The sequence below is a fragment of the Melozone crissalis genome, unplaced genomic scaffold, assembly GCF_028551555.1.
Source record: "Melozone crissalis strain CALT ecotype California unplaced genomic scaffold, PUWL_Pcris_2 ptg000005l_1, whole genome shotgun sequence".
Lineage (NCBI taxonomy): Eukaryota > Metazoa > Chordata > Aves > Passeriformes > Passerellidae > Melozone > Melozone crissalis.
In genome coordinates, this window is record NW_026535783.1 from 44,163,389 (window position 1) to 44,178,239 (window position 14,851).

General features: G+C 35.0%; 1 protein-coding gene across 22 annotated transcripts in view; it reads left to right on the plus strand.

Annotated features, from left to right (window-relative positions):
• Positions 1 to 14,851, plus strand: part of PTPRD (protein tyrosine phosphatase receptor type D) — a 1,150,230-nt gene that overhangs the window by 227,911 nt on the left and 907,468 nt on the right. For all 22 annotated transcript variants that reach the window (XM_054282388.1, XM_054282398.1, XM_054282418.1 and 19 more), the window contains exon 3: positions 12,370 to 12,442. The gene's annotated coding sequence lies outside the window, so the exon portion shown is untranslated. The remainder of the gene's footprint in view (positions 1 to 12,369; positions 12,443 to 14,851) is intronic.

Genomic DNA, 14,851 nt, shown 5'->3' on the forward strand with positions numbered 1-14,851 from the left:
GGAATTAAAGCAGATGTGATGCTTTCAATATAATATATTTTTAATTCAATATTTTCATGCTATAGAAGATAGGGGACAATAAAAGCTAAAACTCTTCCAAACTGTTTATAGGTATCACCTAATGGCACAAAATATGCTTATGGAAAGGATTACAATTGTATTTGTAAGGAATTGACTTAATACAACTTATACAACAGCACAGACTAGTGGCTTTTAGCAAGGCTGCAAGTTTGCCTTTTCTCTTAAACAGTATTAAATGAAGGTGGCTAAGACCAGAGGGTATAGAAAGCCTGAGTGTTTCTATTTTTCTAATTAATGCATGGCTTCTGATAGGAATGCCTACTTTCAACTAAATACAAAGGTTTTTTACAAAGAGACAAGTTCTGTTGGTTTTTTTTTCTTTTTCTTTGTTTTTTTTTTCTTTTTTTTTTTTTTTTAATGCTGTAGGAGATTGAACCTACCTTGCACATTTTTACATGTATTTTCAAGGAACAACTTTGTCCAGACTGAGTAGTTTTTCAATTTCTTGCAAAAGTGTGTCACAAATTCACAGTATCATGACAAAAAAATTACACAAATATATTATTCAAAACCTCTCAATCTTCTTGACATTTCTAGACAAAATATTTGCATAACATTTGTCTATTAAATGTCAGAGGCACACTCAGTTTCAAGGTTTACCTTGAAACTGAGTGTGCCTCTGACATTTAATCTTTCTATAAGTCTTCTAGACTTCAGAAAATATATAGTTACAATTAAGGTTAGTAACATTACCTGAATGTAGGAATTTTAATCATAGTGATTACACAGAGGTTTCCTTACCTAATTTCTTATGCATCTTCCTATATCTGCTTTTCATGTCTTTCTCTCTAGTTAGCCCAAGTATACTATCACACTGACACTGGTGTAGTTGCTTTTGGTAGCTGGGATGTCCCTTGCTCAATATTGTCCTACAGTTCCTACTACAATGTACCCCATTCTTTGAGAAATGCTTTTCTCTGCAATTATCCAAATAACTCCTAGAAAACCTAGTGTGGCCCAGTAGAGGCCTGAGAATATGGTGTGAATACAGTAAAAGCATGGAAAGGTCCCAGCCATGGAAGTATACCTGCAAATTTCCTACTTTCCAAAACTTAGCTTGTGAAGATAGAAAATACACTGTTCTCGCTCATCAGAATAAATTGATAAAATGGGTGGAGGTGTGCCTCTGTGAGTACATTAAAAAAATTATCTTCCAGTAAATTTCATCTGTTGGCCACATTTAAGCTCTCAGTATCAAGGTAATGAACACTGGACCTAAAGACAAAGTTAACAGTAGGGCACTGTAAATAGTTCTTAGATTGAAATCCAGTGGGCTGAATTTAACAGCTGGTATTTGTAATTTAGTAGCAGTAATGAGCTGTAAAAGACATGAAATGTAAACGTCAGACTAGCAGGAAATAAATGATTTACCATGCAGTTTAAATTACAATATAATTTGGTGTAAGTTTTCTTGGGACAGCAAATACTTCAGGCATGATAGCCTGATATCAATCTATCATTTCACTACGTAATCATAATTCCTCTCACCATACTTCTCCACTGTGTATTTATATTATTCTAAGCGGTTCAACTGGCTTGATTTCCTCATTCTAGGTCTCATTTCCATTTCATCTTACCATGCAATTTCTTCCCAGCCTCGAAGAGATTACACAGGAATTTATTTTTCTTTTTTTTTTAGGAATTTGAATGTCTATATGTATTTTGGCTGAAACTTGCAAATCTGTGAGGCTGTGTACTCACGTCTAAATCACAAATCTGTCTAAATCATTCAACATCTAACTTGGCTGTCTTGAAATCCTCGCCAGGCAGATATAAAATATCCATTTACAGGCATTTAGCTGGGAAGAAATAGTGAGTGTTGACTGAATTTGGAACTATACATAGATGAAACAGAACTGAGAATGAAGACAGACATAGCTCTTAAAAAATGCCCAGGGCCCTGTAAAGTACCTAGTACTGCTTATTCTAACATTCAGCATCAAACTTCTTCGCAGTGCTAACTGCTCTGCGTGTGTTGGGACCTAAAGTGCAGTCTTCTGGCAAGTGGACAAAACCAGTGTGTTTTGAATTTGTTTTTATATATTTGTTTTTTGTTTCCTGAACCTGCCAATTCTTAGAGAAACCTGGGTATTCACTGTAAGGTTCCTGTTACCTATCCATAGCATCAGTATTTTAGACCAGCATTTTCACATATTATAATGAATAAAACAGTAGCACTGGTATTTAAACTACAAACAAATGGTTGTCTGCCAAAGCCTCTTTGATTTTAATTTCCTATTCTTTTTGCAACTTCTATTGTCCCTATTTTGAAAGGGTTTATGCTTTCTAGTTCATATTTATGAATATGGCTTAATTAAAAAGTCCTCCTTCACACATTGAATTGCAAGGAGATTTAGGTCCACATTTTCATAATTTTACACTCCTAATACCATTAGAATAATGATCATTTAGATGGCTACACAGGTGTTAAGCACCTACGTTTCATCAGTGGTGATAGCTTTAATTTTTCATTAGATTACTCTTTAAAAAACCCTCCAATTTTATTTAAAGTCAGGAAAGAAATCCTTCCAGCAGATGGCAGCAACTCTCCACCTACCCCAATTCAGACTATAAACATACATATTCAGCACAAACTCAGAGAAGAAATTTTTTTTTTTTTTCCAGCTGATGGCTGAATTGCTTACACAGACTATTCTTCTCCAATTTTAATTTTCAAGATGACCAAACACAACTGGTGTCACTAAGTTGTCTGAAACCAGCCAAGCCAGGAGATATATATTAGATTACAATTATTTTGCAATTATTTTATGTTGACAATTTAGATAAAGGAAGGTGGACATAAGCTGTAGTTAAATTTTTATTGAGGTGACAGGATGTGCTGCTTAAACTAAACTTAAACTAAACTTGCTTAAACAACTGCAAGAATCTGAAGCCGTTTGGACTTTTACTGAGACAGATTTCCTTGGATTTCCTTGCAGTGGACTTGTCATTCATAGTCATTCTTCTTACTTGGCACATTGGTAGTGTAAGTGGTATTGGACAGGATATACACAGCCTCCCTAAAGATCAGTCTAGCTCAGACATTATTCTCTATTCACAGAAGATCATAAGGTCTTCCTGTTCAAGGGATACTGTCAAATAGAATATTTAAAAGTAATCCAATTAAGTGTATGCTGCAGCTTCCTATAAATAATTAACTGATTTTAATTTAAATTTGTCTATAAAAAGGAGTGTTACAGTGACTCTTTTCTTCTGCTGAATAAAAACCCATGAACTACTGAGACAGCAACTGCCTGTGGCACTATCCAGCAGTTTATTCAGTCATGCATAGACTTAACTTGATCACACAAATAATCCCTCTTTTGTGGAGCTTCTTGTTTAATTATACCTCAATACATGAATAAGCGTCTCTAGGATTCAGATGTAGCTGATTACAATTATACTATGCTTATACATAAAAATGGTCAAAAAATACATATGTAGTCCAAGGATTATATATATAATTCTTCCACTGCCATCAGCTTCCTTGTTATTTGATATTTAAAGGACTTGTAAGTAAAGCTAAAGCTGGTTAATGATGTAGAAGTCTAAAAGAATCTCATCAAATTCTGGTTTTTTGGCAAATATGAGAGATAATATTTTGCGTACTTTAAAACAATGCAACTGTAATCCATATTTCAACATAATACTACAAAATATTTAATTTGCTCCTACAAATTTGGTTTTATTTAGCTTAAAAAAGGGTATTGCATTTTTGAACAAACTGCTATGAAAGGCCTTTAATTAGAAAACATGAATTTGTGTAAAAGTAAAACTAAATAGCTTTCAGTTACCTGGTGACAATTTCTTAGCTATGTTGCATGAAGAATGGATATACCAGGGGAAGTGTTACACTGGTAACCATTGAATAAGCTTTTCTGAATTTGTAGCCTAAACATTACTGTTTGGTTGTTGGGGTCTTTTTTCTTTCTTCTTTTCTTTTCTTTTCTTTTCTTTTCTTTTCTTTTCTTTTCTTTTCTTTTCTTTTCTTTTCTTTTCTTTTCTTTTCTTTTCTCTTTTATTTTCTTTTCGTTTCCTCTTCTCTTCTCTTCTCTTCTCTTCTCTTCTCTTCTCTTCTCTTCTCTTCTTTCCCTTTTCCCTTTTTTAAATTTCCATAAAGAAAATTGTTCTTTTCTTGCCAAAAAGATACAGATGACTTCGGAGGACTTTTTGCCCTTTTCCTTTTAACCCCAGGTTGCTGTCATTTGTGGTGTAAGATCACCTGTATCAATTGTCTATAGAAATATTTTCTATTTAGAAAGGGTTAGAGAGATAGGGTACAATTGTGAGATTGTATCAGAGGAGAGGAATGGGTAAAATCACATTTTGGCTTTTATTTGGTAGCCATATTGGTAACTTTGGCTTCACTGAGACAGTACTGGACCACACAATCACTTTAAGGACTTAAAATATCGTTCTCAATTTTCAAACACTCATCAAGAATTTTTGCAGTGGGGAATTCTATTAATATATTTAGATTTTTGAAAAGTGCACTCTATAACTGTAGTGCATTTAATAAATATATAATTTTTTTTCCTACAAAACATAAATTTCTGATATGTACTAATCTGAATTTTTCTGTAGTATATCTATTCTGTCTATTTCTATAGTCTATCTAGACAATAGAAAAAGACAGAAGTAAAATTCCTAAAAACCAGAATCAAAAGGAACAGCATGACAAAAGGTAGAATCATTGCGCAAAAGTGAAAAATTTCCTGCAGTCATGTTCCAGGATATATTTTTTTAACTATTCTTGGTGTATGACCAGAAGAAATAATGGAAGAATTTTCAAAGTTTTTTGGTGGTTTCTCTCCACGCACAATTAATTTTTATCTTTTTGTGAATTCAATTCACTAGTACTTGTATTGTAGATTTTGGGTGATATACAAGTTGACCCATTAGTAGCAGATTTTCCTTGTTATTTATAGGCATTGCTGAACAGTTTCTGTGTGATAATATGCCATTTTCTTAAATGCCAAATGCTGTTGAGTACTATTTGTATTCATTAGATATATAAAGAAAACCAAACAACAGAGGACATTTTAAATAAAAACCATTGAAAATAAAAATAGTCACAGAAACAAAATATTTTTAAATGGATAAAAATGTAAGGCCAGTAACAGAAGGAAATTTTAAAATTAATCTCATTTACATAATTCCTAATTATACAAAGAAGATTGGTGGGTTTCGTAAAAGAATAGCTTTTAGCTGTATTTCAAATACAGAGCATTGTCCCTACCACAGTTTCTCCAAGGCACAAGTTAGCTCATAAAAAATAGTTATTTTACCTGTGATGTGTTCTATGCCTAGAACTTTGAGAAAATGTTTGTCAACAGTTTTCACATCATAAACTTTACTGACTAGACAATAAATTAATCTTGAGGCTTTGTAAAAAAGAAAAAAAAGATAATTTATTTGATAGTGCTTTAATAATAGAACAATTAAGAGACAAGTTGATGTCAATGCCCTCAGATCATTATGCAATAATTAAAAAAAAAAAGAAAAAGAATTAAAAAAAAAAAAAGAAAGAAAAACCCAACCAAATAAAAACACCTTGGATAAATTTCTTACCGCAGAAACAAGCCCATGATTAAACTTTTAATATATTGGAAAATTCAAATTTTTTCAAAGGGTCTAGCAAGTTAAATTTTTGGCAAAAAGGATATACTGGTTCCACATCTACAAAAGAAAAACAGCACTTCTAAATTAACTTTTTTCTGTTTTATGGTGGGACCTGGAACAAGGGCAGGAGCAGGGGCCTATGACAAAGTCACACCAGGGCCAGGTTACGGAATTAAGGTGAAGCACAGGGGCAAGGGAAGGTCCTGGAGGCAGCAGGGAGGTGGAGAGACATGGGTCAGCCCAGAGCTTCCTAGTGACAGGGTCTGGGAGGAAAGTAGAGCAGATGACCAGCTCAGCTGCAGCTGTGGGCACAGCCCCAGGCTCTTGGCCCCGTGCCACGGTGGCTGGCTTGAGGGCAATCACAGCAGAAGGCACATCCTGGGGCAAGGCTTCATAGTGCCTGACTGTGGCTTCCAGCCCTGCTGTGAGTGCTGACCAATGGCTCCCTCCTGGGAGGCCTGCAGGGTAGCCTCTTGCAACCGCTGTGGTGCCTTTCACCATGGCTTGGCCTTAGGACACAGCCCCACACACAGATAAGGCTTAGGAAGGTGAGGGCACCCTGGGAGGACAATGTGGGAGATGCGGATACACCAGGCCTGATACAGTGCGCCTCTGGAGTGCGGTCCCTTAGCAGGAGAAAGAGCTGCAGTGGTGGTGGGGAAGGCACACTGTTCTGCAGAAGCGATACGAGGGAATGGGCAGGACAGGCGTGGGCACTGGGACCTGGCGAGGGCCCTGGCTGCACATCAGTGGAACCAGGCATAACCAGACCCTGCAACAAGCCAGGCCTTAAGGGCTGCCCAAGCCCTTGACACCCTTGTTTGTCCATTGCAGCTGCTTTCACCTCAGCCCGTGATAAGTCTGACAGGAACTTCTGTCTCATGAAGAGCAAATGCTAGTCTTTACATTATTATTACTGGCAGATATTTTCTTAGAGGACCTCTGCCCTACTAATTTTTTTTCTTATTATTTGGGAGTTTTTTTACTGCTTGGGTTTGCTGCAGCACAGGAATAGAAATTGTCAAACTTTCTGAAATACAAGGTAAAACAACACTGACGGTATTCTAATAGGTGAAAAAGTGTTAAACACATTTTCCGTTTATCTCTCTGCAGAGTCCTGTTTACTAGAGCTTAAATCTCTTCTAAATAGCTGCCTGAAACCCCTCTATTTTGCTTCCCACTACATTCCCACTGGGGCAATACCATGTTTCTTGATATTATTCTTCATCGTGCTACCTCTTAATAGCAATGAGAATACTACTGAGAATGACTTTACAGGAGAAGAAACACTGATTTACTTGGCTGTAAAATCATTCCTGGAAGGCTGCCTACTTGTGTTGTACTGTTAAGAGGGAGACTGTGTTTCAGTCTGTTTGTGAAAACAAGGTTAGGCAAGTGAGAGGTCTTAATAGGCCTCTCTTAGCTCCATCACCTGCTCTTGTCTTTCTGGACTACATACACAGGTGACATTGAATGGCCAGGATTAATCATGATTGAGGGATCAGGAAAATATTGAGAAAATGTTTAAGGGCAAAATATCTTTTAGTCTCATAAAACACATCAGATACAAAATTCTTAATCAGCTTTTTTCATTATCCTTCATGTATACTGCTACCTGTAGAAGTGGGAGTTACTCTGGCTTTTTTAGACCAGTACTCGTTTCTCCTGGTTTATCTAGTCTATTTGAAAGACTTTGCAAAGGAAACTAATTGAACTAAATTAGGTACCAGATTTTCTGAATTTTGAAAATCCTGATTTTAATATCATTGTTCACACTTTCATATTTTAATTTGAGAGATTTATATTTTTCCTCCTCTTTCATGTTGCTGCTTAGAGCCCAAGACACATCTCTTGATGTTCTTTCTTGATTAAAGCAAATGGTTAAATAAGGAATATTTTACTCTAAACTTTATTTGAGAAATACATATTTTTCACACTTCATATTTGCAAAGATGACAGTAAACAGTGTACTCACACATCCTGAAAATGACTGTCAGATGTTGATGGCAGTTATTGTATCAGCAAGGGGAAAATTGCTCTTAATAAGAAAACAATTTTTGACAGTATAATCTCTTTGTCAAAACCAAAAAATCCTAAATATAAATAACTTCCAATTCTGTGGGGGAAAACAAATTACTATGAAAGGAGAATTTAAGGTATATACCAACGTTTGATGCAGTCTTTCATCCTTTTAAACATTTTTAGTAAAATTATAGAAGTATGGAGTCTACTCTCTGATATTACATCAGACTAAGTACCTCCAGCTTATAGAAGATTCAACTTCTGGCTCACCTTTCCTGCTTATAATGAGCATGATATTCTATTTTTTCAGTGCTTCCATCTTTAAAGATTTTCTACACACTTTTTATAATCTCAATCTGAAGCTAACTAATGTTACAGACAGTGTTAAGTTGGTTGAAATTCCCAGCATCTAAATGATGTTACTCAGAACTAGGCTATCCCAGCATGACCGTTGTTTGCATCGAGTTAATTATGAGTCATTTATTTTATTCCTTCTCTTCTCTCAATTTTTTTATTTGGTTGTTGGTGTTTCTTTCCTTTCCATAGCCCAAAAGTGACTTCTTGGTCATGAGTCCATATAGGACCTCATTTTCTATTCTGTACCATATCCACATATACAACACCTGTTTCCCTTAAAAAAAAAAAAAAAAATAAGGGCTTGACTACTATGTCATTTTCCTGACAGGCTTTTCAGCTGTTAAAGAGCTTTGTCTGTCCCTTACCATGACCTTCAGGTGCCTGAGAGAGGTTTTTCTTTTGAAAAAAACAAGTTACAATCCAGTTACCACAAAAAGTACCAATTCATCTGCTTCTTCCCCTTTCCCTGTACAAGTGTAACATTTATCAGACTGCCATCAAAAAGGTAAACTTGCAGAAAATGAAACTCTTTTTTCCTAAGTAACAGTGCTGAATTCTTTGTACTCGTGGACTCTGTCAAGGGAGAAAAAGCCGACTGGGCAGAAAAGCATGAAGCAATGAAGATACACTGTGTTCCATGTTAGCTGCTAGTTTTGCCTGCCTAAGGTGTGGAATACAATGAATACCCATTTTCATTATTTCAATACTAGAGTGATTTACACAATACTTTTAGCATTGTGTGACACAGACTTAGAAACAAAGTTTGGGAACTGTGACATCTGCTTTCTTATATTTTATATTTAAATACGGGGAATAAAGATTCTGGAGACACAAAAGATTTTTTAAGGGAAGGAGTATTTTTGTAAAAAAAGAAAACCAGTAATTTTATAAGTTATTTTATTTTTAAGCAGGAGCAAGCCTATTGATCCTGTGGGGCTGTATAGCAACATTTTTCCCTTGATATTTTTAGCAATGTAACCCACCATCCTCTTAGTTTTTTTCTATCTTTTAAATAAACAGTAGATGATAGAGATTTTTCTGTTTTGGCAAGTTTAGGAAACCAAATAGATGAGTTTCCAGAGCTACCCTCCCTATGATATTCAGATGTGCTGTTGGTTTTGTCAGTTTTTGCAGTTTAATCATCTATGATTTAAGCTCAAAGCTATGCAGATACACTGATATCTTTGATACTGAGACAAAAACGGAATAAGGCCTAACTGTGAAACTATCAAAAGAAATTGAGTAAAATTAGAAAAGAACTATGGAATGGTCGGTAGAGAAAAACAGTGCAGGGGAAGAGGGAAGTGAAAGGTATGCACACCTCCAAATACAGGAAAAGGTTAGTCTTACTCAACTTCTGTCCCTCTACTACAACTCTGAAATAGTTCTTTGTCTTTCTTTTAAATGTACACAGAATGTATTTTTTGTTCTTCAAGAAAATTACCATAAATTAATCTATATAAACTGTGCTTAACAAATTAGAACATTAAGAATTTATTTAAGCAATATTTTTATGTTTTGTCGTTGGAATTTCTGTTTTTTTTAAGCAAAAGTTGATGAAAAATAGTACTATTTAAAAAAGGGGAAAGTACTGAATGTGAAAATAGTCTTTCAGTGAAGAGAACAGGTTCATAATTTTCATGTGATGAAAGACCACATAATTGTACCAAACAAATTTAATACAGGCAACCAAAATGCATAGTATAGAGTAACAAAGGGTACTGATAAAAGAATGGAAGAATCTTATATTTGAATACATTTTTATGAAAAAGGAGCAATGCATAGTGCACCAGTTTTCAGGGCATATTTTATGAGTTCATATTGCTTAATCAGCATTCCTGTGATGTGATGATTAGTTTAGCAATTTAGGTAAAGAAAAAATAATAATTGATGCTTTATTGACAAAAAGGAAATACTAACTGGTGTTAGTATCAGCCTAATAAATCTCTGCCATAAACACAGCAATGTTACAGTGTAACAACATATGTATTCAAAGTAGTAATTTGAACCATGTCATTAAGCCTTCAGCACTGACAGCATTACTATTTGTGTGTTTCTATTCACTCTGCTTGCTGTCTGACTATGGAAAACAAAGATAGTGAAATGATTCTGACATCAAAATGATCAACTCAGTCCATTGTCCAACCATGTTTCACCACATTTGAAATCCCTGCAAGATCATATAAAATAAGTGCTCCAAACATATATTCCCGTTGTATTTTATATTACTTAACATTAGCTTATAACAAAAGTTTTTTACCTGCCTACTTTCAACAATTGCCTTCCTGTTGCATATGCAGTGAATTTAAAAAACAAAACAAATCAACAAAACCACTGAAACTGTTACTATATTATGACAAAAAAAGAACATTTCAGGGAAGAGAGTTTTTAGGATGAAACATTCTTGATCATTGGTGGTCATTTATTGGTATTTACTTTTATTCTCTCCTAAATGATTTAGGAATATTGTGATTTCTGAATGACATGACTGAGATATATAAAACAGTGGAAGGTGGTTATCAATCCCAAACTGCTGAGTAAGAGGATAAAACACAAGCTCATGCATGCTGTGTAAAAAATATTGCAGTATCACAGAGTATCAAAGTTGGATCGGGACCCGCCTCTCTGCTCAATCAGAGCTGCTGAAAGCAGGTTACCTAAGACCATGTCCACATCACTTTTCAGTATTTCCAAGATGAATATTCCACAGTAATTTCTTGGCAAACTGCTTCAGTACTTAGCTACAGTAAAAAAAGCTGTTCTCTGATAGTCATACAGCTCTTTCTGTGTTTCCTTTTTCTCATTGCTTTTTGTCCTCTCGTTGGACACCAAAGAAAACAGCCTGACTCCATCTTTGCATCTTCTCTTCAGTTGTTTATATGTGTTGATGAGTTTTCCCTTGAGCCTTCTTCTCTCCAGACTGAACAGTTCTACCTCTCCCAGCCTTACCCCAAAGGAAAGATAACAGAATCATAGACTCATTGAATGGTTATGATAGGAAGGCACCTTAAAGATCTTCTAGATTCAGATCCCCTACCTGGGTCTCCTTCCACTAGACCAGTTGTACACAGCCCTATCCAGCCTGGCCTTGTACCTTTCATAGATGGGGAGTCCTCAACCTCTTTGGACAACAAATTCCTTCCTAACATCTAACCTAAACATACACTCCTTAAACTTAAGGCCATTACCGCTTGGCCTATTACTACAAGCCATTGTCGAAAGTCCATTTCCAGGCCTCTTGAAAGACTTCTTCAGATAGTAGAAAGTGCTACAAATTCTCCCCAAAGCCTTTTTTTCTCTGGACTGAGCAACCCCAATTCTCCTAGCCCATCTTCATAGAAGAGATTGTCCAGTCCTGTGGTTAACTTAGTGTCTTTCTTCAGGACTTGTTCCAACAGGTCCATATCTTTCTTTTGCTGGGTACAGCACTCCAGGTGAGGTCTCATAAGAGCAGAGTAGAGGGAGACAATCAACTCCCCTGACCTTCTGGGAGCACCACTTCTGATGTCACCCAGGCTGAAGTCGGCTTTCTGAGCTGCAAGTGCACACTACTGGATTGCTTTTAGCTTCTCATCAACCAATACCCCTAAATCTTTCTCCTCACAATCCATTCTCCACCCAGCCTATACTTATGTTTGGGTTTCCCCAGTCAGGATGCAGAACCTTGCATTTGGCCTTGTTGAACATCATGGGGTTTTCACAGGCTCACCTCTTAAGCTTGACTGGGAGTGAGAAAAAGCTAAATGAGTGCTTTGAATGGATTTCCACATGGTAGAGGTTGTCACAGGTTTGTGATATGTGAAAAGATAACTTTACTATTCAAAAGGCTACAGTTCTGTTTTCATATACCTAAGGTAATTTATCAAGTTGGTGCAAGGTTTTGGTGATATGTTTGGTGTAGTTGAAGAGCTAAGAGCGTAAGCTCAGTCATGAAAGTGCATTTTTGCACAAAACAGTACATTGAGAAAGGGCTGGTCTAGTAGAGGGATAAAGAAAGAAAGTGTTTATGACTAAGACAATGTGTTTGGAACACAATTGTTTCATAACAATTTCAATCACGTACAGATAGTTACAATATAAATAATTGTGTATGAATATGATTTATATTCTTTCACATCAAAGTTACTCTAGAAGTTCCACTTTGTTTTGCTGCTTTTCAATGATTACTGTTGGCAGAAGTGTATTATTATTATCAGTGTATTTAATTTTTGTCTTTCTTGAACACTTCAGAAATTATTGGTGCTGCTGTAGAAAAGCAAATAAAACATGTTTGATTTTCTATTTCAGGGAAATCTTGAAGAGTCTTACACTTTTAATCCTCCAGTCCTTAACTGTGCTATGAGGACATTCTGGTGAGGGGGTAAGTTGGTGTAGATCTATTACTTTGATCAGATGAATTGTCATTTCAGATTTAACTTCTATAACAATGTCCTTCAATGTCTATCTGACAGACTTTTCTTCCAGGCTCTCTTGGAAAATTTCTAAAACTGTAAATCTGTGAATTTCTTCATATATAGGAAGTCTGAATAACAGAGGTGTCAGATTATTTCTGTATTTACAGATCAACTGTTTATCATATAAACAGAGCAGTTGATTCCTACATGCTCAGTTTCTTTTTGCCAGAAATCCTAGGTTCCCACACATGTGGAAATCCGGGTGATTATTGTAATTAATTCAGTAGAGCACAAGTCACTCACGAATGCTAGATATTGTCAGGTTTCCAAATTTCAGCAATCTATTTATCAACTACTTGTCAGACTCTTTCCAGAATATTCCATATCCACACCAATATGAGTATTACGAAACTCTAAAGGCTTTTATTTTTCTGACTGCAAAGAAGGCTTGTAGATTTAAGAGGTCACTGCAACCTGTCAAAGTTCCTGAATGAGAAATTTTTACAAAACTCTAATAGGTTACATCACAGCTTCTGTTGATATTAGCAACACTCCATTAACGCTTATATAACACTCTCTAACTGGGAATTTTCATTTGAAATAGGATTATTTTAAATTTTTAAATTTAAATACTGCGTAGAGAAAACAGACACTATTGTTACTTATTTCTAGGTGTTAAAAAGTTCTGAATAATGAAAGGCCCAATGATTGTGAGGCATGTTTTAGACAATTGTGTCCCATGTCTCTCAGCCTTAATATGCCACGCTCATTCTTTTTCTTTCAGTCAAAGTTTGTGCTACTGTTGGAGCTCAAGTGCTGGAAAAAAAATCTTCATTTTTCATTGGAACACCATGTGGGTTTTGCTAAGCTAGATACCATGTAGAAGAACCATTTTATAACTTCAGTTATATATAATTGTTATATGAAAATCATTCATGTTCCAGAATTTAATGAGTGCAAGAAAACCTTTTGAAACTCTAGATCCTAAGAAGAATGAAGCTGTATGTTATTTCATATGCTAGAGACATAGAAATGGTCATTACATTTTGTACATCAATTGCAGAGGTAGGACCACTGATGCAGCATAGATTCTAATTCTCTGCTCTCTTGCTGTTGATATATGGACAATTTACAAAGTAAACAAGAAAAAATATTTCTGATTTTAATTTATGAAGTTCACCCATAGTCTGTTACTTTTAAACCAGGCAGTTATTTGCTCTTATCAGTCCTTTGAGTGACTTTTCCTTTGTCATATCATTGAAGTATAGTATCACTGACTACACTGTTATCTAAAAGAAGTGATGTCATACCAGCAGTGGAATGAACACCAACAATGAAATTCCATTTTAATACTAAGTTTCCTTTTCAAGGATTTTTTTCCTTGCCTTTGAAAATGTGGTACAGATTACACTGTGATCTAAAATCATGCCATTTGGTCATCCTCTTGTCTCATTTTATTAGCTACAATATAAATTACTTTTTTGAAGTATTAAAATTATCCCCTTGTGTTGCTGTTCCTACTGTAAAAATACAAGTAGTTCAGATGCAATAATTATTTTACCCAAACTAATAAACACATTCTTCAAACAAATTCACATTCTTAAAGTAAAATCTAATAAATACAAATCTAATTTATTTCTGCAGTCTCTCGCACCATATTGAGGGTTTTTTTTAAATAAATGTGAACTATTTATTAACATTTATATTTCACAGTTAAAGAATTCTTGATTTTCTGTGGCTGGATTCCCACTTCTTCAAGACTGTAAATCTGTAATTAATAAAATTTCCCCAATATTATGTAACTTCATCAAATTTAAGACATTTCCTTGAAGGAATTAATAGCAATGGAAAAACAATGCGAAATTAAAAATGGAAAAAAAAAATCTCTGCCAAATTTACAACATACTCTCAGTGGTTTAATATTTGTGTTAGTTTAAGAATTCTGTATTTGTGGCATAGGTATACAATAATATACAATTTTTTAAACTTCCATTCATTTCATTTCAATTGTTATGGAAAGAAAAAAATCCAAATTGTGCAAATTATCTCTTATAGGAAGTACTTTAGCAAAACTTCATAAGCATAGAAATGCCTGCTGAAAATTGAATAGAAGTTGCTACTTTTATGTATTGATTTCTCTTAAACTGAAATTCAGTGATGTGTTTTCCTCTGGTTGGTGAGCACAGTTTCAGCCCTGAAAATGTCAACATAATATTCCCCTTAGGGGTAAAATTTTGATAATGCAGAAATACAAAGCATGTCCCTAAGACTTCATTGTGTCTCAGATTCCATATAAACTTGAATGAACAGAGATACATTTGCAGCACTTTTATATAATTAAAATACAGGCAAGAGGAGACAATACGTCTTCATTA